The 22,717-nt window shown below is 38.2% G+C and overlaps 1 protein-coding gene across 1 annotated transcript in view; it reads right to left on the bottom strand.

Annotated features, from left to right (window-relative positions):
- Positions 1-10,368: 10,368 nt before the first annotated feature.
- The window catches only part of ODF2L (outer dense fiber of sperm tails 2 like), a 54,053-nt gene continuing 41,704 nt past the window's right edge, over positions 10,369-22,717 (bottom strand). Inside the window, exons 19-21 of the mRNA XM_060303250.2 lie at positions 12,771-12,880; positions 12,573-12,649; positions 10,369-10,555 (exon numbers count right to left, since the gene is read on the bottom strand). The gene's annotated coding sequence lies outside the window, so the exon portion shown is untranslated. The remainder of the gene's footprint in view (positions 10,556-12,572; positions 12,650-12,770; positions 12,881-22,717) is intronic.

Genomic DNA, 22,717 nt, shown 5'->3' with positions numbered 1-22,717 from the left:
TTGGAATAAGCCCTCCACCCCACACCACTTCCTGGATAGCCAGGTAAGTTCTGAAAGGTGTAGCTTTGCTTCCTGAATTGCTTTGGATGATCTGATCATCTAACATATTCTCAACTGTCCTCACTGTCATCAATCCATAGCTACACAATTTAGACTGCTAATTAAATCTCAGGTATAAACTTTAACTTTAATCTTTGTAATTGAGACATTTTTATACACACACATGCCAAAAGTCTTTTTAATTAAAACCTTTTGTGGAAATATTTTTACTTTCCATTTTGCAGATGGTGAGAAGTATATGAAACGTTTTGATTCTGTGCAGGGCATTCCTGTTTTAAATCAAACTAATTTTTCCATAGAATATTCTGTGATTTGCCCACTCTTAATACACTTCAGCCAGACACATTCCCTTTGAAATTAATTCCAGTTTGTGAAATTCGAAAGGTGAAGACTAGAAGGAATGTAATTTCATATTGGTGGTTTCTGTTGCTGGGTAAACATTATTAATGTTTTCATAATGGCATAGTAAGTGATTTAATTCACTAAGCACAGTAGACATATGGTACCATGTTCATATTAGCTATGCCCAGTACATGAAAATAAATCACTAAGTATAATCCATATGCCTATTTTTTTTTTTTACTAACCTACTGCATTTGAATATGAATTTGTCACTAGCAATGAAGATCTCCAGTTAATATGAACTATGGCAAGAAAGAATATACCATTAGATGTATAAGTTAATAACTAGAATATACAAAAAATGGTGATTAGCAATTCAGTTCTACAAATACTGGGATCATACCATGCGACAGGCCCTGTATTCTAAACTGGGGACAGAGGAGTGAATGAACCAAATCCAGCCCCTGCCCCACGGAGCCTAGTGTACAGACCAGGTTCCACTCTTGCCAGACTCACGATGCAGGTGATTGTGGCACATAGAGCAGCATGTCTTAATACGAATTCCAACCTCCTTCCTGTACTGCAGTACTTTCATGTCCTACTCAGGTTAGAAAGCTAAAAACTACACTTTCCAGACTCCGTGTAAATGAGTTTAGGATGTGATTTGGATTCCACTAATCAGGTGCATTTATCAAAGACCTGGATTAAAACTAAATTAAGTGGAGACCGGGCTAGCTACAGAATTCGTGGGGCCCAGTATAAAATGAAAGCACGAGGCCCCTGTACAGAAAGCAGGGGGTGGAACTTCTACCCTCCTTTTGTGGTCTTTTCCACAATTTAACAAGGTAGTTTCTTTTTTCTTTCTTTTTTTTTTTAAGCCCCTCTTTTTGTTTGCTATTTTGTGGTGTGATCTCAGAAAGCAAGGACACTCAGATACGCGTGCAGACACTCACCGGGCCCAGGGTCCCTGCCCACGACTGGGCGTGCACTTGCGACCCACTGGCTGCTGGGTTTCCTCTCCCACCGGCTGCCGGACTGACCGAAGCTTCCAGAAGTCCCGTCAGACATCTCTCTTTCCCAAGGGCTGGCACCCCAACCCACGGAGGATGGATGACTCTGAAAGTACTGCCATCTCCACACCCAGATGCACTAGGCACCTGGATAGAGGCAAGTAAGAACCTCTCCCTGCAACTAAGAACGCGCGCTGCTACCCGCCAGGAGTAGGAGAGCGGACCGCGCGGCGCTGCCCTGTCGGCGATCGAGGAGCGCATGCGCCTGACGCGAACCAATCCCAATCCTCCTCGCACACAGGGCCGGGTCAACCCCAGGGCCGGAGAGGCGATGGTCACTGGGCAGTGGCAGGGAAGGAGAGCCCTGGGGTGCTAGGTCGTAGGGGACAAGCTGGCCGAGAACCTGTCACAGGGAAGTGGCAGGAGGAGGGAGCTGAGGCTCGAAGCTCCCCGTGAATAATCCACTGTCCCAAAGGACTTCTCCTCAGAACACAAATTTTAAATCAAGAATTTTAGGATGGAAACCTCGAAGTGTTAAACTACAAAAGTGGCGCCCTTCTAAGGGTGGGACCTCGACTGGCTGCACAGTTTCTGTGTTCATGAAGCTGGTCCTGAGCGGAGAGAAAAGGTGGGAGGCTTTCATTTTGTGCCTGCGGATTTGGGCAAAGGCATTAAGGTTCTCCTGTCATCAGTTTCCTGCAAATTTCAAGAGCTTGTGAAGTTCCTGGCCACGCAGAAGCTGTGTGATTTTGGAAATTGGGAGTTGTTCCTAGAAACTCAGCCTAGAGCTTCCTCCTATAGCCCTTCAATAATTTTACAAACCATCAAATAACTGGCAATAATTCCCTTAGCCCAACCAGGAGAGTTCAGTTGCAAACAACAGAAACCACAATGGGTACAGTAGTAGTATTCTCTCTGGAAAGGCATGAAATAGGAAGATTCCAGGAATAAACTGACTGCAGTGGCCACTGTTCAGGCACAAAAGAAAGCACTTCATATTGGAGAAGTTCATTCTGTGCTAGAAGAAAAACCAGTTATACTAAGGGAGAAGCATTATTAGAATAGCTGTGCCATTCTTCACTGCCCTTTTATATCACAAGAGTTGGAGAGGATTGTTGAAGCAGAGCAGTGATTAGATATGAAAGTGGGGAATCTAAGTAAATTGTGTCTTTGCTAAGAAAGAAGTACAAATTGTCCCCCTGATATGGTAAGAAAACATGAAAAAAATCTACTTTAGATTTAAGTAGATCTACTTGCTTTATTACCTTGAGTAAGTAAATTAACTTCTCCAAGTCTCAGGTTCCTCTTACTTTCCTTCCAGGGTAAAGATAATATATAAAAAGAACCTGGAATAATATCATAGTATATATTCAGTATATAACGCATAGTATATATTCAGTAAAACTACTGTTATTATTATAATAAAATCAAAATTTTGTATAGAAACATGTGGATGGCTTTCCCAGGTCACATTACCCAACCAAAACTTTAAATAAAGCAACACCACTCCGATTCTCTATTGGATTCCTTGGCATCCATCTCCTATCCTCCCACCTGTCCATGCTCCAATCCAGTCAATTTACCCATCCACCCTCCCACTCACCCCTCTAACCTTTCTCTCTTCTAAAACTGGAACTGTTATGAGTTGGAATTTAATATTCAGAAGCCTTAAGATTGCCTAGTAGCCATCTACCACAGCAAGCCATAGAGTAGAGATTTACTCCAAAATATAGTCTAAAATCCATATAAAATTTTCTCCTCAAAAAGTTGCTTCAACTTTATAACAATCACAGGGATGCTACATATTTCTGGTTGGCTGGGGAGGTGAACAGTGGAAGGCCGGTCTTCATGTCAGCTCTATCCACCATACTGAATATTGATGAGAAATCTTCCTATACTTTTGCATGTGCTATTACCTCAACTTGGGATTTCTTTCCCTGCTTTATCTGATAAATGTAAGGCCTATTTCATATTTTTACTCTTCTTTGAATCTCCCAGCACCCCCAGACAACTGATCACCCCCCCCACTGCCAGTTTGTACCTTGTGCACACCTCTGCATAGCACTTCCCATAATAAACTGCTAGTGCTTATTTACACATCTATATATTTGATGTATATATTTTTTAATCTGACACCTAACTCAGTTGGGCACATGGGGGTGCTTGATACATGATGAATTAATCTAGAATTTTAAGAGGAAGCCCAAGCCCTTTGCTCCCAACTTCACCCCATGTAGGCTCAGTCTGAGGTTTCCCTCTTCAGTTATAATCAGCAGCTCCACCCATCCTTCCCTCCTCTTACCAGAGCTCCTGTGAATCCAGCTCACTGTGTGGGGCAGTGGCACGTCACCCAAATCTCATCCACCCATTCCCATACTCCTGTTCTGTCCTGGACCCTCTCAGACCTGTCCTAGCATTTTAAAGGTATGAGCAGAGAAAGACAAAGAAGTGAAAGAAAAGAGAGAGAGAAAGTTTCAGAAAGAAAAGCATGGTCAACAATGACAAATGTAGCACGAGGTAAAAGAGCTGTTGAAGTGCCTAACGTATTGTGCCCTACCGTGCTGTAGTCTCAAGCAAGACGTAAGGGGTAAAAACACCAACAAGGCAGATGAGTCCCTTGTCATTCTGGACCTTGCCTCCTACCATGCCACACACAGCAATCACAGCTCATAATTGCGACAAAGGAAGAAAATAGGGAGATGACAAAAATGTTGCCCATGATAGTAAGCAGCTATCTATAATTAATCCTAAATTACTGCTATAGGTCAAGGCTTGTTCTAAAGACTATGTGTATAATTTCATTTAATCCTTATAACAGCCGTAGGGGAGAGGTACAATTATTTCCTCACTTATAGACGAGAAACTGAACCACAGAGAGGTTAAGTGATGTTCCCAAGGTCACACACCATGTGTTGTTCAGGAAAGGTCTCTCTGAGAGTGGATATCTGAGCCAAGACCTGAGGGATGAGAATGAACCACCCATGTGAGAGCTGGGGGAGAGACTCTCGGGCTATGGGAAGAACAAGTACCCAGGCCTGGAAATGGACAAGGGTTTGTGGGGTTTGAATTATAAAAAGGAGGTTGGTGGGCTGGATGAGCCGGAGCGAGTGGGGAGAGCACAGGAGATGAGCCTGAGGGGAAGCAGGGGCTGGAACACGGGCTGGCAAGCCTCATGAGGAGACAGCTGGAGCGGCCAGAGTGGCTTGAGCAGTTGCAGTCGAGCCGTGGTAGCAGAAGGCAGGCTTAGCTGGCTGAGGAGAGAATGGCAGGTACACAAGTGGAGGCAAATATTCAAAACTGAATAAAGAAAACTAGCTTTAGAAAGGGGAGAGAGGATGGTGATGAGAGGCAAGGCGTGGGATTGACCAACTTTAAATACATTTAAATGCTGTAGAGAATGAAGTGAAGACAGAGGAGAGAGGAGGGGTGATGTCCTGAGCAAGGTCTGAGCATGCACCAAAGGGCTGGGATTCAGGGCCCAGAGGGGGGATTAGGTTCAGACAGGGTGAGGCAGAGTGATTCCAGTGTGGTGGAAGTGCTGCAAGGAAGGATGAGTTGGACACACGTGAGCTTATGGGTGGAATGGAAGAAAGCTGGAGAGTTCTTATCTCATTCTTCAGTTCTCTCTGTGAAGTTGGTTCCCCAAACACTGTATCCAACTCACCTATTGAACACTCATGTCCAAACTTTACTGCAGTTAGGGCTGAGACTCTTACTTCTCTTGGCCCTCATCCTGGGCTTGCCTGCCCACCCCCAAGTCAAGCTCTTTATGTGACTCACTGCTCCCCGTCCCTTCCCTGCTGACCAAGAGGTGTTCAGTACAACGTAATGCTTTGTGCTTGTTTTCCGGAGACCTAGTAATACCTAAACTCTTAAAATGGCAGTAATATATGCTCAAGAATTAAAAATAATACATGAGAATTGATCTATCAAGGACCTTTATAACAAATGGCTCACCATATATGCAAACCTCACCCCATGAGATGACGCCAAAGGAATTTCATAGCTCCTTTATCAAGGAAACATTTCTGTAGAGGGTGGAGTGCAATCCTCTGAAGAGTCTCCTCTGGCATCACTGATATTGTCGACCTATATTTCACGTAGACTGAATGGGATCATGGATTCTGACAGATATAAAATTCCATGGGTGCAAGACATCAGTGAACATGTTCTATAAAGCTCGTATGATGAAATGACATGTTCATTCAAAAACACCTGACCACAGCTTACCCATCTCCTTTGAGAAAACTGTAATGGTTGTGTTCCTCTCCATCAATAATCCAGATAATGACAATCCATATAGAAAAGGATGAGTTACTTACATCGATCAAAACGTGTTTTATATACAGTTTACTCACTTTTGAGAAGTAAAGTCTCTCCTCTTATGAAAAGGCTGAAATTGTAGACTTGTAACAATTATATAAGAAAACTTTCTCAAACTTTCAGCTGTAAGATGAATAAGGTCTGAGGCTCTAATGTATAACACAGTGATTATAGTTGATAACACTGCAATGTATAATTGAAATTTGCTAAGAGAGTAGAACTTAAATGTTCTTACCAAAAAAAAAAAAAAGATAAATGTGTGAGGTGATGGATGGGAGGAATTAACTAGAATAGATGGGAGGAATCTTTTCACAAGGTATATACATTTTAAATCCCCATCATGCACACTTTAAATACCTTACAATTTTATTTGTCAAGTATATCTCAGTAAAACTGAAGAAAAAGTCAAATGATTTGTAAGCATCCTTCCCCCCGACCCCTATTTTTTTTTCTTCTTCAGCAGCAAGCAATAACAACAAAAAACAACTAAAAGTGGTTGAATAATGAAGGGGCTAATTTTTATGTAATAAAATGTCTCATGTAAGGCTGTGGAGAGCTGGTACATGAACTCCCTGATTCCATCAAGAACCCAGGGGACAGGGGCTTCCCTGGTGGTGCAGTGGTTGACAGTCCGCCTGCCGATGCAGGGGACACGGGTTCGTGCCCCGGTCCGGGAAGATCCCACATGCCGCGGAGCAGCTGGGCCCGTGAGCCATGGCCGCTGAGCCTGCGTGTCCGGAGCCTGTGCTCTGCAACAGGAGCGGCCACAGCGGTGAGAGGCCCGCGTACCGGAAAAAAAAAAAAAAAGAACCCGGGGGCGGTCCTCCTCCTCCTGCCCCACCATTCTTGGCAGGTGGCTTTTCCCCACATGGTCCTGAGATGGCTGCTGTACCACCTCATTATTCATCTGCCTCCGGAACCAAGGAAGCTTAGTTTATTCCTTTAAAAATGCTGTTTCCAAGTTTCATCCAACGACTTACATCTTACTGGCTAGAATTGGGTCATACAGTCAGCTCTAGTGGAAAGATCGTTGGAAAGGTGAATATTCTAGCTTTCAAGCCACTGTGTAGAAAAAAGCAAGAACGAAAGATTGTGAATGGCTTTTAAGCCGCCTTGTCTGCCTCTGTGGGCAAGGAGATGAGGAAGGAAGTTTATTAAAAAAATATTACTAGGCCATCCAAATATTCTAAATCACAGAAAGAGAACATTTCCTTAGCAAATATTGACTTTTATAAGTGTTACTGTTTGGCAGTACAAGGCAGATTTTATTGATTTAGCGAGTCAACGTAACAGTCATTACTTACTACTGAGCTGGTTTCTCAATATGCTAAGGTCCTATTATGATTTGACCTTCAGCTGAGTTCGATTCTTCAAATGCTTTTATTTAAGCCCTGGACACTTCTAGACACTCAGACTTCAGGACAGCACAGATCTCAGCCCCATTATTCCCATTCTAAGCTGTCTCAGGAAAAATAAAAAGGTTTGTCTAATTCTCTTAAGTATCAGCTAGATAGGGAAGCAAGATGCTAAATGGGCTCATTTATAAAGTGATTCTACATATTAGAGTCACCTAAGAACCTCTTAAGAAATTCTGATAAACTGATTTTTTAAGACCTCTCTAGATAATTCTAATGTGCAGCTAATGCTGGGTACTGCTGCATTAGAACAAAGAAGGGAAAAAACCAGAAATAGCATGGAAAACCATGAACAAGTTATTGAACCTCTATAGGCTCAGTTTTCTCATCTGTTGATTAAATTAATTAATTCACATAAACATGTAGTTTGATGCATGGCATAGAGCAAACACTTAGATATTACTGTTTTGTTGATGTTAATATATTTTTGAAAAAAAATCATTTTATTTGTGATCAGATGGAGTTTTTCCAAGGTAGGCAATAATATATAAGAGCATAGATCTTGAAGACAGCAAAATTTGGTACTTAAATCCCAGTTCGGCCACTTACTAGTTAATTTGACATTAAGCAGGTAAGCCATTTGATCTGAGTCTCAGTTTTCTCACCTATTAAATGTGAATAATACCCATCTCTCAGGTTGTGCCTATTAGAAGATACTATGTATGCAAAGCATAATTTTCAAAAGAGTAAAATCATGACTCATATAAATATAAAATGGACATGTATCAAAGATTTTATTCAACTCTTCAGTTACTCAGGGAACCAATAAGATGGTAAGACCTGTTCAAGTGAGAATCTGACTTAACAAAGCTTTATAGTTTACCAGTCAAACTGCATTTGCCTTGTTATGAACAGGAATTATTTGCATTGCTATTTGTTTTTCACAATTTAACAGCTACCCCTATGGAACTGTAAAATAATCTAGTCAATTGAAGGTACATATTCCTGGAATCAGATAATGCCCTGAGGGTCGCCTGGCCAATGCCTAGCACTCCACTGAAAGACACCAGTAATTCTCTTTGCCCACTTCCAAGTCCTGACATGTAGACAAAGTGCCCGGCAGGGTGTACCTGCCATGCAGTAAGTACTGATTAAATGGTGGCTCCAGTTCTTGTTATTCTTGAGTCATATGATTATTTACCTAGAAAACCCAAGCAAGTCAACTAAATGTATTAAGACAGATTTATCATTGCTATGACACTATGCATTTGTGCTTTACATTCCTCCCTCTACTGTAAACATAGCAATGATAGATTTTTTATGTAAAGAAACATCATAGTCACATTCAAAAGCAGGATAAGAGAGAACCTGCAGCAATATGCAGGAGCCGAAGCCTCAGGCAGCCCAGCGGTTGGACTTGCGTGGGGTGACAGAGCGTGGTCCCCTTCCTAAAGCTGGAGGCAAGGACAGTCTTATCCTTTTCCAGCTCAATGACTAGATCTCTGATTATCTCCAGTCACGGAGCGAGGGACAGGAGCTCAAGCTACAACTAAGACCATATCCTGGGCTACAGATGGTGGGGGAAGAAAGGGTGCAGGCAACCAAAAAACTGATAAACATGGAAGCTTGGAGAGGAGGAGGATGAAACACCCACATAAGATAAACATTCAACTAAAATTTCAAAGAAAATGGGGAAAATTAACACTAGGAAACACAGCAAATAAACTTAACAACCAGAATATTAATAATTAACCAAGAATATGATGCAGCCATTAATTGTGGAAGACTATTTAACAACGTGAAAATATTCACATGTGAAAAACGTGTTAAGGGAAGATATATGTTTTAAAGACTGGTCTGCTTGTTGGCCATTCGCTTGTGGTTACATTTCCACATTTCTATGCTTCCCACCCCCCTCCGGAAAAACTCTGCCACTGCAGGAAGCCAGAAGTCTGTATATGCCAGTCTTTTCCATATTCCCTGGCAGAGTGGAAATGTGGAGGATTTCCCTTCTTCTGGAGGCAGCTCCCACACACAGCAGCAGCAGGTAAGCCTGAGCTCCTGACAAGCAACAGGGTTTGAACAGGAGGGTTCCTAGAATCCTGTAACATCGGCAGGATGTTTTGTTTCATTTCATTTTTAATTTTAACTACATTTCATTTCCATCCAGGTCAAGGGATAATTGAGAAAAAGGTTCTTTCCTAAATACATAACCAAGGAAGCGTAGAAGGGCTCTCGATGCCATTGTTTTGAAGTTAGCCTATCAGTAATCATGATTGAAACGTAACCCCGATGGCTTGCACAAGCGGAATAAAATGCCTCGCGTTGTAGGATGTTATAAAGGCTGCTTAGCTTCATTTCCAGTGCTGCACAACTCCCTGCTCCCTGTACATCAGCTGCAGTGGGGTTCCAGCAGCCTCAAGGCATGTGACTGTGGCTGGGGTCTGGGCAGCAGCATCTTCCTTCCTGCTTCTCCCGTCTTAGGCATGGCAGTGGCTGCCAGCAGTTACTATTCTTTAGGTAAACTTAACAGCTTCCTTTTTTTGCTCCTCCAATCTTTCCAACCACTCTTCTGCACTGTAATCCCTCTACTGGTCCTCACTGCCTGAGCAGACAATGACTGACAGTTGGCTTCACCAGCAGAATACAGATGGCATTCAGCAGTGTCATAAGTGCCGAAAAATTGGAGGAGCAATGATACTTGAGGAACTGTGAATGCCAGCAGGAACTGACCGTTTTTTCTTTTTTTTTTTGGCCACAACTCACAGCATGTAGGAACGTCCCTGACCAGGGATCAAACCCGCACCCCCTGCAGTGGAAGTACGGTGTCTTAACTGCAGGACCACCAGGGAACTATTATGCTAAAGAAGTAAGCAACTTACACAGTACAACTGTTTTAGCATATCTACAGAGAGGAGGCCGGTTTTATCTGGTTAGCAGGATTACAGGTGATTTTTATGTGGCGAGAAGATCACAAATGCTGGAACCAGCCTATCTATAGACTCAAATCCCAGCCCTGCCACTTCCTAGGTGTGTAGCCTTGGGCAGGATTTTTAACCTCTCTGCCTGGTTTCTCCAAATGCAAAGTGGTTGTGGTTGATATAATATCTCAAAAAGTTATTTGAAGAAAAAAAGTGGGTTAATGAAGTTGAAGAACATAGAAGAGAGCCTGACATATAGTATTATATAAGTGAATTTTAGAAATTATTTTTTAAATTTTTCTTTATTTTCCAATTTTAAAAAAGGATATATAATTGACCAGAAAACATGTCATATGTAAAAAGAAAAATGTGACATACGTAGAAAGTAAATATAAATGATCTTAAAGTTATTGTTAAATTTGTCATTTTTACCGTGTCACAGAGCTGTAGCAGCGACTCTGGCAGACTGTGGGAGGGGACTGCACAAGGGTGTGAAGGAGGCGGGGATCATTGTGGGCCATCTTGGAGACTGGCCACCGCAAATCTGGAATATGAAGACCACTGTCATGCTTATTGCCAAATTAAATTTTTCCTTGAGTCAGTTAGTAATGCATGCAGCTAAGAGTAATAGGAGTCCCAGCCAATGGTGATTTAAACAAGGAAGGAGTTTCTTTATTTCACATCACAAGAAGTCCCACAGTAGGCAGTCCGTAGCTAGTATGGTGGTCCAGGATACCTTCAAGGACCCAGGCTCCTGGCTTTTAGCTTTATCACCCTTAGTGATGACAGCAGCACTTCCAGAGCCCTTTGGCAGAAAGAGACCATGTGGCACCAGCAGCCTTCCTTCCCTTTACACCTCATTGGCCATAATCCCATCACGCAACTTCTAGCTGTAAGGCAAGCTGGGTCACTGAGTTTTTAGATATTCTAGCCTCTATAGTAGATGAAGGCAAGAAAAGCCAGGAAAACTGTACTGATGGAGGTCACAAGTTTCTAGCATGTTTCCTAAGTTCAGATTTTGAATGCTGCATTTTCTTTAGATCACGAGGTAAAAAATTATAGGAGCTACATTATGACATAAAAAAAGCACAGGGCCTTACATGTAACAGGTTCTTATTAATCATTTCTTGAGTGGATATGTTAGATAAGCATTAACCCTATACAAGCTTTTCCTGAAATGACTCTGTATTCTATTTGCATTCATTGGGAAAAATAGATTTTCCATCACTAGGAAGTAAAAAAACACACTAATTCTATGTAGTCTACTTTTCTCTTAATTTTAGGACTTTATTTCAGGCTTTGATCTGTGCATGAAATGCTAAGCCCAGCTACACTTCAGCTCTATGCTTCCCCTGCCACCCCCGGGCTTCCAAATCTTTTCTGCTACCCTACAGCCCTGTCCTCAGACATAAGTTCTTTTTCTATAATTGTTCTTTTTGGTTCAGAATTTTCTTTCTTAAATAACATAAAAATAAAAGTGATAGGGCAAGATGATTAAATATATTCCCTTCAGAAAAACAAAATGTTAGAAGAAACTAACTTCGTAAATAGACAACCTGAAAAACAAACTGCATTCTGAAAAGACCATGAAAGGCCAACACAGCATTTTTGTACTTCAAAAAAATGTCTTCTACTTTCATACCAAAATTGACTTTAAAATTGAAGCTGTTAAAAATACACATTTAATTTAGTAGCTTTTAATTCACAGAGCTTTTTCATGGGTGGGGTGCAAAGTGGTGAGCTTAATTTTGCCACAGAGGAATATACTGCCTGTGTACAAGTCAGGCTGTTTACTAAGAATAGACTGTGGGCAGCTGGATAATTAAAAAGTGCTTCACATAATTGAAGTTCTGGTGAGGAAGTGATTAAAGTCATGGCCTTGTCTGCTGGGTGTATACAAACTACTTTAAAACCTGGATACTGGAATGTATGGCCTTAAAAGGATTGCATTAAGATGAAAAACATGTAAAAGGCCACTGATAAACCATACTTTCATTTTTAAATAGAACTTGAATCACTAAAATTTTACACTGATTTTACATGAATAGTGAAACTTGCTACACCTATTAGAAATATAGAAAAACATCTTTTTAAAAAGGGTAGCTTATGCTTTTACTCAATACAAAGGAAAATAAATTGCAGACAAATTTTTACTTAGCCATTTCAGCATTAACAAACATTTTAAATATTATTCAGTAATCTCTAGCTTTGTGAGTTACTAAAATTTAAAAGTATTGAAAATTAATTTTTGTTACTTGTAAAAGAACCAGATACTGTTTCTTTCTTAGACTAAATTACTTAAAGAATTAGACTATCTTTTAAAGATTAAACAGTATGATTAGGCAACTATTATCAGTGGCTACTTTGGGGAGTGGAATCTGGGATAAGAAGCAGCTGAAATATACTTTTCACATCATATTCTTCAGTACCCTCTGAATTTTTTTTTAAACAAACATATATTATCTTCATAATTAAATTATTAATGATAAAATTAAGTTAAAAACTGTGTAAGACCAACAATCACTGAAGAAACTGAAAAAGAAGTCATGAAAAAGAATTACCTTGACTGAAACTTGAAAAGGAGCTTCATATATAACAAGTTTCAAAACAGTAAGGCCCAACCTAGATCTAGAATTATCTTAAGAACAAACAGAAAAACTGAAATGATTACATGTTATTTTATGTTAGTTTTTTTTTTTTTTAAATCTATCCTAAAAATCAAGAAGCCCCAAATTCCTTCTTACTAAATGTCAGTTTACCTGTTAACAAAAGGAAAGAGCATTTTCCTCATCTTCTTCATAGTAATTTTGAAGTCTCATTAGCATGCTTTTATTACGAGACTCAGGGTTTCCAGGCTAGGTGTGGACCCCTATGAAGTCAGTTAAAGATAAAAAAATAATTTAAATAATTATTTTACAACATTAAGCTTTATTTTTAAAGTAATTTTATATTGCACTATCATAAAACCAATAAATGATGGAGTTTACAGTCCCAGACTAAATTATCAAGGACTGAGAAGGGGAGAGGATGGGAAAAGTAGCAAATTCCTTGTTTCCATGAAAAGTCACTGAAACAAAATAAAACCAATGGAATAGGCACAATTTATCAGACAAATATGAAGAAAAAAGTATGCAGAGGTACATATTTATACCATCTAATTATAATTCAAGGCAAAAAAAGCATAAAATAAGACAATGAAGCCTATTTAAATAGTATAATTTGTAATAAAGACATAAGTCATCAGCCTTGTGGCTACCCTGAAAGGATTAGAAAGTGAATGGCCTTAGCCATCATTTAACAGGCATAGATAATATCCAAATAACAACATTAAATTACATAGAATAAAAATATTTCATGCAGAAGGAAAAATGGACAGAAGTAGACATGCAATAGAAGACTTTAATATACATCAGCATTACTCTATGACAGATAAAATGGACAAAATAAGGAAGATTTAGAAAATTAATAATGAAGTAAAAAAGATACTTAATGAATTCCCAACAGCAGAAATTACAAAGACCATATTTTTACTATAATATAAAAATGAAAGCAAGGAAATCTTTAAGAACACATATATGAAATAAGAAAAATACAAACAAGCCAAAAAATGAAAACCAGGCACACACACACACACACACACACCTACACACCTCACTCACTAGTACAGGAAATGGCCAGATATAAATTGAAAGCGTTAGAGTCTTTCATTACTTAAATAGAATAAAAATAAATTACTGCAATGGGTTAAAATAAACATATATATACATATATAATCTGTCTGTAAGAATATACTGAAGAACCCAAAACCTTATTTGTCACTTTTGGAGGCTGCTAGGCACTCACTCATTATTCTAAAAATTGAATCAAGCATTTCAGCTTTCTGTGTCAGGATAATTAAAGAGTTGACGAGGTAAAGTATTTTTTTTTTTTAATAGAAAAGGTGTAACGAATAAATGCAGAGTAATAATAGAATTAGAAAATCGCCATATTAAGATTTTCTAATAAAATAACAGACTTGTCAGTGATCATCAATGGCTGCTTAAAAGCATTTAATAAAAAGTTGATGTAATTATTTTTTAATGAATGAATCAGTCTGACATCATCTGAATCCACTGATCCATTTTAATGTTAATAGTAAGACAACCAGATATTACATTGCTCCTAATGTGATGCAATTGAAAGCATACAGCACCACCAATGAAGTGTTCTTGCCAAAAACACTGAAAGCTGAATTCAATCAAGATTTTGGACCTAACTACTGGTTTACAGGAAAGACAGGAGATGGAGAAACATGTTAAATAATGTCATGAGGATATAATCAGCCAAGTACAGACTGTAAGAAATTCTCTAGGGCAAATGACCCAATGTATTCCATAAATAAATGCAAATGTTCCATAAATAAATGAAAAATAAAGGAAGGGAAACTGTTATAGACTTAGGAGACATGCCCACCAAATGCAATGTGTGGATTTTGTCTGTATCCTGATATAAATAAATCATTTGTAAAAAGACATTTTAAACACAAATGATACTTAACAAAAGTACAGCGTTAAATAGTAATACTGCTAATTACAATCTTATACTGCCTATTTAGAAAAGGCAAGAGTATCAGCTGGAAAACTAACAGAATTAATTAGTAACGTGACTAAAAACAATATAAAAATTATTACTAATAGTATTCGTATATACTATTCGTCAGTAGTTAGAAGCTAACAATTCTTAATAGCTACACAAAAACTCCAAATACTTAGAAATAATTTTACAGAGAAATATATGTAAGCAGTTTGAAGAAAACTATAAAACTTATACTGATAGATACAAATACTTAAATTAATTGGGAACTAGGGTTAAGAAACTCCATTTTATACTCTCTCCCATTGCCTTAATAATCATTAAACATTAAATGTGCTCCATCTTACCATACACCTCATTCTTTACTCTTATCAATCCATTAATCAATAACATATGATAGGTAACTTATTCGTTTCTTTTAGTAAAAATGTCTCCCTTTACTTGGGAACCCAAAATCATTAACTGAAGTAAATGGTTACAGAATTGCCTCATTATTAGCAGTTGGATAGAGAATCGTAACTGGATCCTTTTGCCTTTAACGATTTGGGATTTGCTAATCTATTTCTGAACTATTTATTAGGAAGTTATTGCAGGCTCATAAAGCTTTATCATGGGGGCCAAAGTCTTCATTATTTCCTATGGCCTAGATTCATTAAACATAGCTCTGCTTGGCTAATGCTCACAACTAACATACACATAGCAGCCCATCATTTATAATGCTCCCACCATCAGCACCAACCCCATGACTGTAAATCAGCTTAGGGAATCTTGTTGTCCTAGCCATTCCAGTTACCCCCAACTGAGCATTTACGGTGAATTACTGTCTCATTATAATCTACTTATAGCAGGAATTAATGCCATAATCATAGGCTATTGCTCTCTTTACATATTTATCAAGCCATAAAAGGACATCGCATTGAATCAATTAAACTCTAATGTGTGAATACATTCTAATAATCTTGCACATCATCAGCTATCACAATAAACTCTCAATTTATTATTGGTTCAATTATTTATAAATTAAATAAAACATTTGTGACTAGACATAAGCTTACATTTTTAATAAAGCAAGAGGTTTTCTGAGAACTGTAGAGAGAACCTGCATTTATCAACTGTAAAATACTAAAAAAGTTATCCACAGACTTAGAATTTAAAAAGTTAATAAAATTACAAATAAGTGTAAAACTCAACCATACATATTATTTTGCTTCAATCATTTTCCCATTGCAAATGATAACTTTACCCCCGCTATTTCAAAGCCAAACCACACTGCTCACCATACAATGTAAACTATGTGTTCCTCTGGAAGAGAAAAAAATATGGGAACTTCCCTGGTGGCACAGTGGATAAGACTTCACACTCCCAATGCAGGGGGCCTGGGGTTCGACCCCTGGTCTGGGAACTAGATCCCACATGCATGCCACAACTAAGAGTTCACATGCCACAACTAAGGAACCCACAAGCACAACTAGGGAGACCGCCTGCCACAACTAAGGAGCCCACGTGCTGCAACTAAGGAGCTAGCAAGCTGCAACTAAGACCCAGCGCAACCAAATAAATAAAATAAATAAATATTTAAAAATATATGTAACATGCAGAGAGAGAACAGAGGAGAAACTGAGGTGGTAAACAGGCTAACAATACACCAATTTCTGCTTCCATATAACAGGTTATAAGTAGTCTGGATGAGCCATGGATTAGAGAGCCTGATTGAGGAAGGGCACAGGGATTCTGGCCTACCCATCTACCATCTCAGATCCAAAGGCATCTGGAGTTAGTACCAGTTCTCCCCCAAGGGGCATAAGAAGAAATTCACAATGTCTTTCACAAGAGAAAGGCTGGAACATAAAAGCAAATACCAGCTCAGCATGCATTTCTTAAGGCAAAGGGTCCCAATCAGTGCCACAAGTGGGTTACAGATATGGAGATACTGATCTTCTCAACCCGTAAAGTGATCTGGTCAAGACCTATGTGGGCTAGAGCTCTGGGCCAGAAACTTCTGGCTATAAGCACCCTCCTCTATTTACTATAATTTCACATAAAGAATATTATTTTCCATATGTGTTATGGTTTTTAAAAGGTTAGGAAGCACCGTTGTAAGGGAAGGAAATAGGTCTTAATCATCTTTGTATGTTCAATAAGTCATATTTTCTGAGGGGGCAGTTGCCAGTGCTGGACATGGCTAGACACTGAGAATTCAGGCTTGGCCCCTGGCAGAAGACTGCTTCTGGGGGTCAGAGAAACCAGCAGAGATTTGGGTGGGTTGGTGAGAAATGGAGGAAAACACTGGAGACTTAAGGGTCTCAAACATACAGCATGTTTGCTCATAAAGCCATTTCCTGAACTCTGAAGCCTAGGTGGGGCAAACTGGCTAAAATCTTAACCTGAAAATCTGTGAAGAACAGAATTACCTGCACTCAATCAATGCTGAAGAGAAAAAGACCCATCAGATTCTTAGTTCAAAGTCCAAAAGAGACATGTCATAGAAAAAGGGATGACCAGAGGTAGACTTGGACTGAGTCTTACCAAAACAATAGCCCAGCCTTGAATCAGCTGATTGGATTAAGGCAATTGGCCTGTCCTCACTCAGTCTACTTAACAGAAAAAGGGTAGACCTTCTTTGGTGAAATATAAAGCATCTTTAGCTTCTACAGCTTTTTTAATAGAAGAAAATTTAGAATAAATGATATTTGACTGATCTAGAAGAGGAATCAAAGGAGAGAAAAAGGAACATAAAACAGGTGGATCAAACAGAGAAAAAAGATCAATATAAATCCAACTATATTGGAAATTACATTAAATGCAAATACGCTAAGATATTCAGATAGGGATTATCAAACTGAAAAAGCAACAAGCAAACAAACAAAATATATTTTGTGACTTACAAAATAAAATATAAAGCCATAGAGGGGTTGAAAATAAAAGCATGGAAAAAGATACACTATGTAACCACTAAATGAATGAAAGCTGGTAGGACTACACTAATATCAGACAACACAGGCTTTAGGGCAAGAAGCATTATTAGAGATCAATAAAGACACTTAATAATGATAAGAGGAGTTAACCACAGGAAAACATCACAATTCTAAATTTGTATGCATATAGTAACAAAGGTCGAAACAGAAACAGAGAAAACTGACAATTAAAATGAGAGATAGAAAAATATACAATAGTAGGAGATTTTTACATACCTTTACTATTAGAAATTTGATACAACTGGGAGATGTAGAGAAAACTGCTTTCCTGACTTACTTCCTACCCCACCTCCCAACACACAGATAAAAAGCAGAATTTGGCTGCCATAAGGAGGAAGAAAAGGAACACTGATAACCCTCCCCACCATGAGGCCCTAAAGGACTGCTGAAGACTGAGGCAGGACCAGCAAAACTGAGACAGCCTCTTGCTTCATCACAAGCTTAGCACTGGGTAGCAAACAACAGTCTATTGGGGAAGGGACAAGAGAGTGGAGAATGACACCCTCTATGGTGCAGGTGTGCAGGGACTGCTGAAAGTTGAGAGGGGAGGGGCATACTGAGAAAAACTGTTTGGCACCCCCAAACCCCACAATAAACACAAGGTAACTGCTGGAGAGATTTGAAATTTGTGGGCTCTGAAGGTAATCACAACAAGGATACTCAAACCAAGTTAAACTACTGAGTACATTGATTCATCCCTCCACACTAATGGCATGACAGAAGAAGAGTTGTACCCAATCCTGGGCATAAATACTATGTATATGTCTACTATTCGTCTACCCACAATGTACATTGTTCAATCAAAAATTATAAGATGCAGAAAAAAGCAAGATTAAAAAAAATCCATTGTCAAGATAACAGAACTAGATCTAGCAATGATCTAAATGTTGGCATTATTAGACAGCAACTTAAAAATAACTATGATTACTGTGTTAAAGGAACTAGTGAAAAAATGGAGACAATATGCATAAACAAATGGGAAATTTCAGCAAATGGAAACTATAAAAAAGTTAAACAGATATGCTACAAATTTAAAAAAAAGCACAACATCAGAGATAAAGAACTTCTTCAAAAGACTTATTAATAGACCAGACCCAACCAAGAAAAGAATCAGTGAACCGAAAGATAGATCAATAGAAAGTATCCAGACCAAAACGAAGAAAAAAGAGAAAGAGACAGAAGAAAGAGAGACAGAGAGAGAGAGAGAGAGAGAGATGGGCGGGGGGGATGGGGTGGGGAGAAAGGAAGGAAGGGAGGGAGGGAGGGAGAGAAAGAGAAGACAGAGCATCCAAGAGCTGTGGGACAATATCAAAAGTCTAACATACATGAAATGAGAGTCCCAGAATAAGAAGAAAGAGAGAACAAAGCAGGAGAAACGTTTGAAAATGCAATGGCTAAAAATTTTCTGAAATTAATGAAAGACAAAAACCCTCCAAGATCTAAGAAGCCTAGAGAACACTAAGGATGATTTTTAAAAAATAAAATAAAAAGGAAAAATCTAGACACATCATAGTTAAACTAGAGAAAATCAAAGATAAAGAGAAAATCTTGAAAGTAGCGGGGTGGGGAAAAAAAACAAGAATCAATACAGAGACAAAGATAGGATTGACACTTCTCTTCTTGTCAGAAGTTATGGAAATCAGAAGACAATGAATTCCATTAGAGAAATGAAAAACAAAAGTCAACCTAAAATTCTATGCAAAGTGAAAATATCTTTCAAAATGAAGACTAAACATTTTTTTTCCAGAAAAAGATAAAGTGGGAGACCTTACTTCTAACAGAATTACACTGCAAAACACATTAAAGGGTTTTTCAGACATAAGGAGTATGATACCAACTGGAAACATAGATCAAAAAAAAAAGAAATAAAAAGTGCCAGAAATGGTAAGAATGAGGGTAAACATAAAACACATTTTTTCTTATTTTTAATCACTTTGAAAGATAACTGTCAAAGCAAATATAGTAACAATGTATTGTGAGGTTTATAGCAAATACAGGAGTAAAATGTTATAACAATAATAGCAAAATGGATGGGAGAGAGACAATGAAATTATACCATTTTAAAGTTCTTAGGTTATAGGCAAAGTGTTATGTTATTATGTGAAGGTAGACTGTAAGGACTTAAAGATGTATGTTTTAAACTGCTAAAACAAAAAAACAAAAAACTAATAAGCCAATAGTGGAGATACAAATTAAGTAGTAAAACAATATTTAATTAATCCAAAAGATGGAAGGAAAAGAGAGAAAAAGGAAACTAAACAAATGGGACAATTAGAAAACAATTAGCAAGATGGTAGATTTAAATTCAACCATATTATTAATTATATGAAAAGCACATTGTCTAAACACCTCAGTTAAAAAGCAGAGACTGTCATATTGCTATCTACAAGAAAATTCCTTTAAATATAAAGGCACAGATAGCCTAAAATAAAAGTATTAAAAGTAAATATAGCATGCAATCACTAATCAAAAGAAAGCTGGACTGGCTCTATTAATACGAAACAAGGTAGACTTTAGAACAATGAATATTATCAAAGATAAAGAGGGACATTATATAATATTAACTGTCAATTCAACAAGATATAACAATCCTACTTGTATATACACTTAACAATAGAGCTTCAAAATATATAATGCAAAAACTGATCAAATTGAAAGGAAAAATAGGCAAATTCCCAATTATAGTTGGGGACTTTAATACAACTCTTTCAGTAATTGAAACAAGTAGACAGAAAATAGCTAAGAATATAAGAAGACCTGAGAAATACTATCAACTAATTTGACCTAAAACAAATCAAAACAAACTTCAAAGGACTGAAACCATTCAAGGTATATTCTCTAATCACAAAAGAATTTAACTGGAAACCAACTACAGAAAGATATCTGAAACATCTCCATGTGTTAGGAAGTTAGAAATTAGATAAGTAGAAAATAACCAACTGCCTGGAAACTAGGATTACATTCATAAATAATCCATGGATTAAATATTAAGTCAAAATAGAAATCTAAAATTATTTTAAACTGAATGATAATGAAGATATGATATACCAAACCTTGTGGGATACAGATAAACAGTGCTTAGAGGGAAATTCCATATCCAGAGCATATATAAAGCAGACTGTCCTCTCCAGTGTAGGTGGGCATCATCCAATCCATTGAGGGCCAGAATAGAACAAACACAGTGGAGGAAGGGAGGATTCATTGGCTCTTTGCCTGACTACATGAGCTGGGACATCAATCTTCTTTTGCCCTCAGCACTCTTGGCTTTCAGGCCTTTAGACTCAGACTGGAATCTATACCACTGGCTCTCAGGCCTTTGAGGAATGCCACTGGCATTCCCAGGACTCCAGCCTGCAGACAGCAGATCATGGGACTTTTCAGGCTCCATACATAATCACATGAGCCAATACCATATATATTGTTTTTCTGGAGAATACTAACACAACCTAGAATCTGTCATACAGAGTGAAGTAAGTCAGAAAGAGAAAAACAAATACCGTATGCTAACGCATATATATGGAATTTTAAAAAGCGGTACTGATGAATCTAGTGCCAGGGCAGGAATAAAGACGCACACGTAAAGAACAGACTTGAGGGCATGGCAGGGGGGAAGGGGAACCTGGGATGAAGTGCAAGAGTAGCACTGACATATATATACTACCAAATGTAAAATGGATGACTATTGGGAAGCTGCTGCATAGCACAGGGAGATCAGCTCAGTGCTTTGTGACGACCTAGAGGGATGGGATAGGGAGGGTGGGAGAGAGGCTCAAGAGGGAGGAGATATGGGGATATATGTATACATATAGCTGATTCACTTTGCTGCACAGCAGAAACTAACACATTGTAAAGCATTCATACTCCCAAAAAGATGTGGAAAAAAAATTTAAAACTCTGATTAAGAAGGACAAACTTCCAGTTACAAAATAAATGAGTCATGGGGATGGAATGTACAACATGGGGAATATAGTCAGGAATATTGTAATAATTCTGTATGGTGACAGATGGTAACTAGACTTATTGTGGTAATCATTTTATAATGTATAGAAATATCAAATCATTATGTTGTATACCTGGAAGTAACATCGTTTATAGGTCAATTACACTTCAATTAAAAAAAAAAAAAATCTGGACTTCCCTGGTGGCACAGTGGTTAAGAATCCGCCTGCTAATGCAGGGAACACAGGTTTGATCCTTGGTCCAGGAAGATCCCTATGCTGCAGAACAACTAAGCCCGTGCGCCACAACTACTGAGCCTGCGCTCTAGAGCCCACAAGCCACAACTACTGAGCCCACATGCCACAACTACTGAAGCTTGTGCACCTAGAGCCCGTGCTCCGCAACGAGAAGCTGCCACAATGAAAAGCCCGCACACCATAACAAAGAGTAGCCCCCACTCGCCGCAACTAGAGAAAGCCTGCGCACAGCAACGAAGACCCAACAGAGCCATAAATAAATAAATAAATAAGTAAATAAGTAAATTTATTTAAAAAAAAAAGTTGTACACCTTAAACTAACACAGTGTTAATAAAAAAAAAATCTGTTACTCAGGCAGTTCCAAAGTAAATGAAGGAGGGGGAAAAAAGAACCAGAGATATGACTAAACCCCTCATGACCACAAATATTATTGATATTTATTTTAAGACTGGTTAGTTCACATCTTAATAAACTTCACGTAGAATTAAAAGACCAAACAAAAATACTGATCAGCAAGTCCTAATTAAGAAAGTGAAAAGGCAATTCACAGAGAAGTAGAAACTATTTTATATAACTCCAATGAAAATTCATATCTGGAATTCATTTTATACTAACTACAACCTAACCTGACTTTTAACAACAAAAGAAAATTTTAATACAAATGGATAATACAATAAATAGAGATGTGGGAGAATAAACACCAGCTTCGGGTATTACTTAAACTGCTAACAACTAAATATTAGCGAAAAATAAAAATATAGCCTTCTAAAATTATGAACAAATATTAATATTTACAATTACAGAATTCCATATAATTTTCAAAGCATGTTCACATTTCTACTTGACAGTTATAACTAAATCGAGAGATGATGTGACCAAATTTATATTCATTTTAATGTCGAATGAGAAGATTTGTTTTTACTAGATGCCAGGCACTGGCTAAGCAATGGAATGGCATAACA

Source organism: Globicephala melas, chromosome 1 (assembly GCF_963455315.2).
Source record: "Globicephala melas chromosome 1, mGloMel1.2, whole genome shotgun sequence".
NCBI classification, from domain to species: Eukaryota; Metazoa; Chordata; class Mammalia; order Artiodactyla; family Delphinidae; genus Globicephala; species Globicephala melas.
The sequence above is the reverse complement of the archived record's forward strand: the minus strand, read 5'-3'. Positions and strand labels throughout refer to the sequence as shown.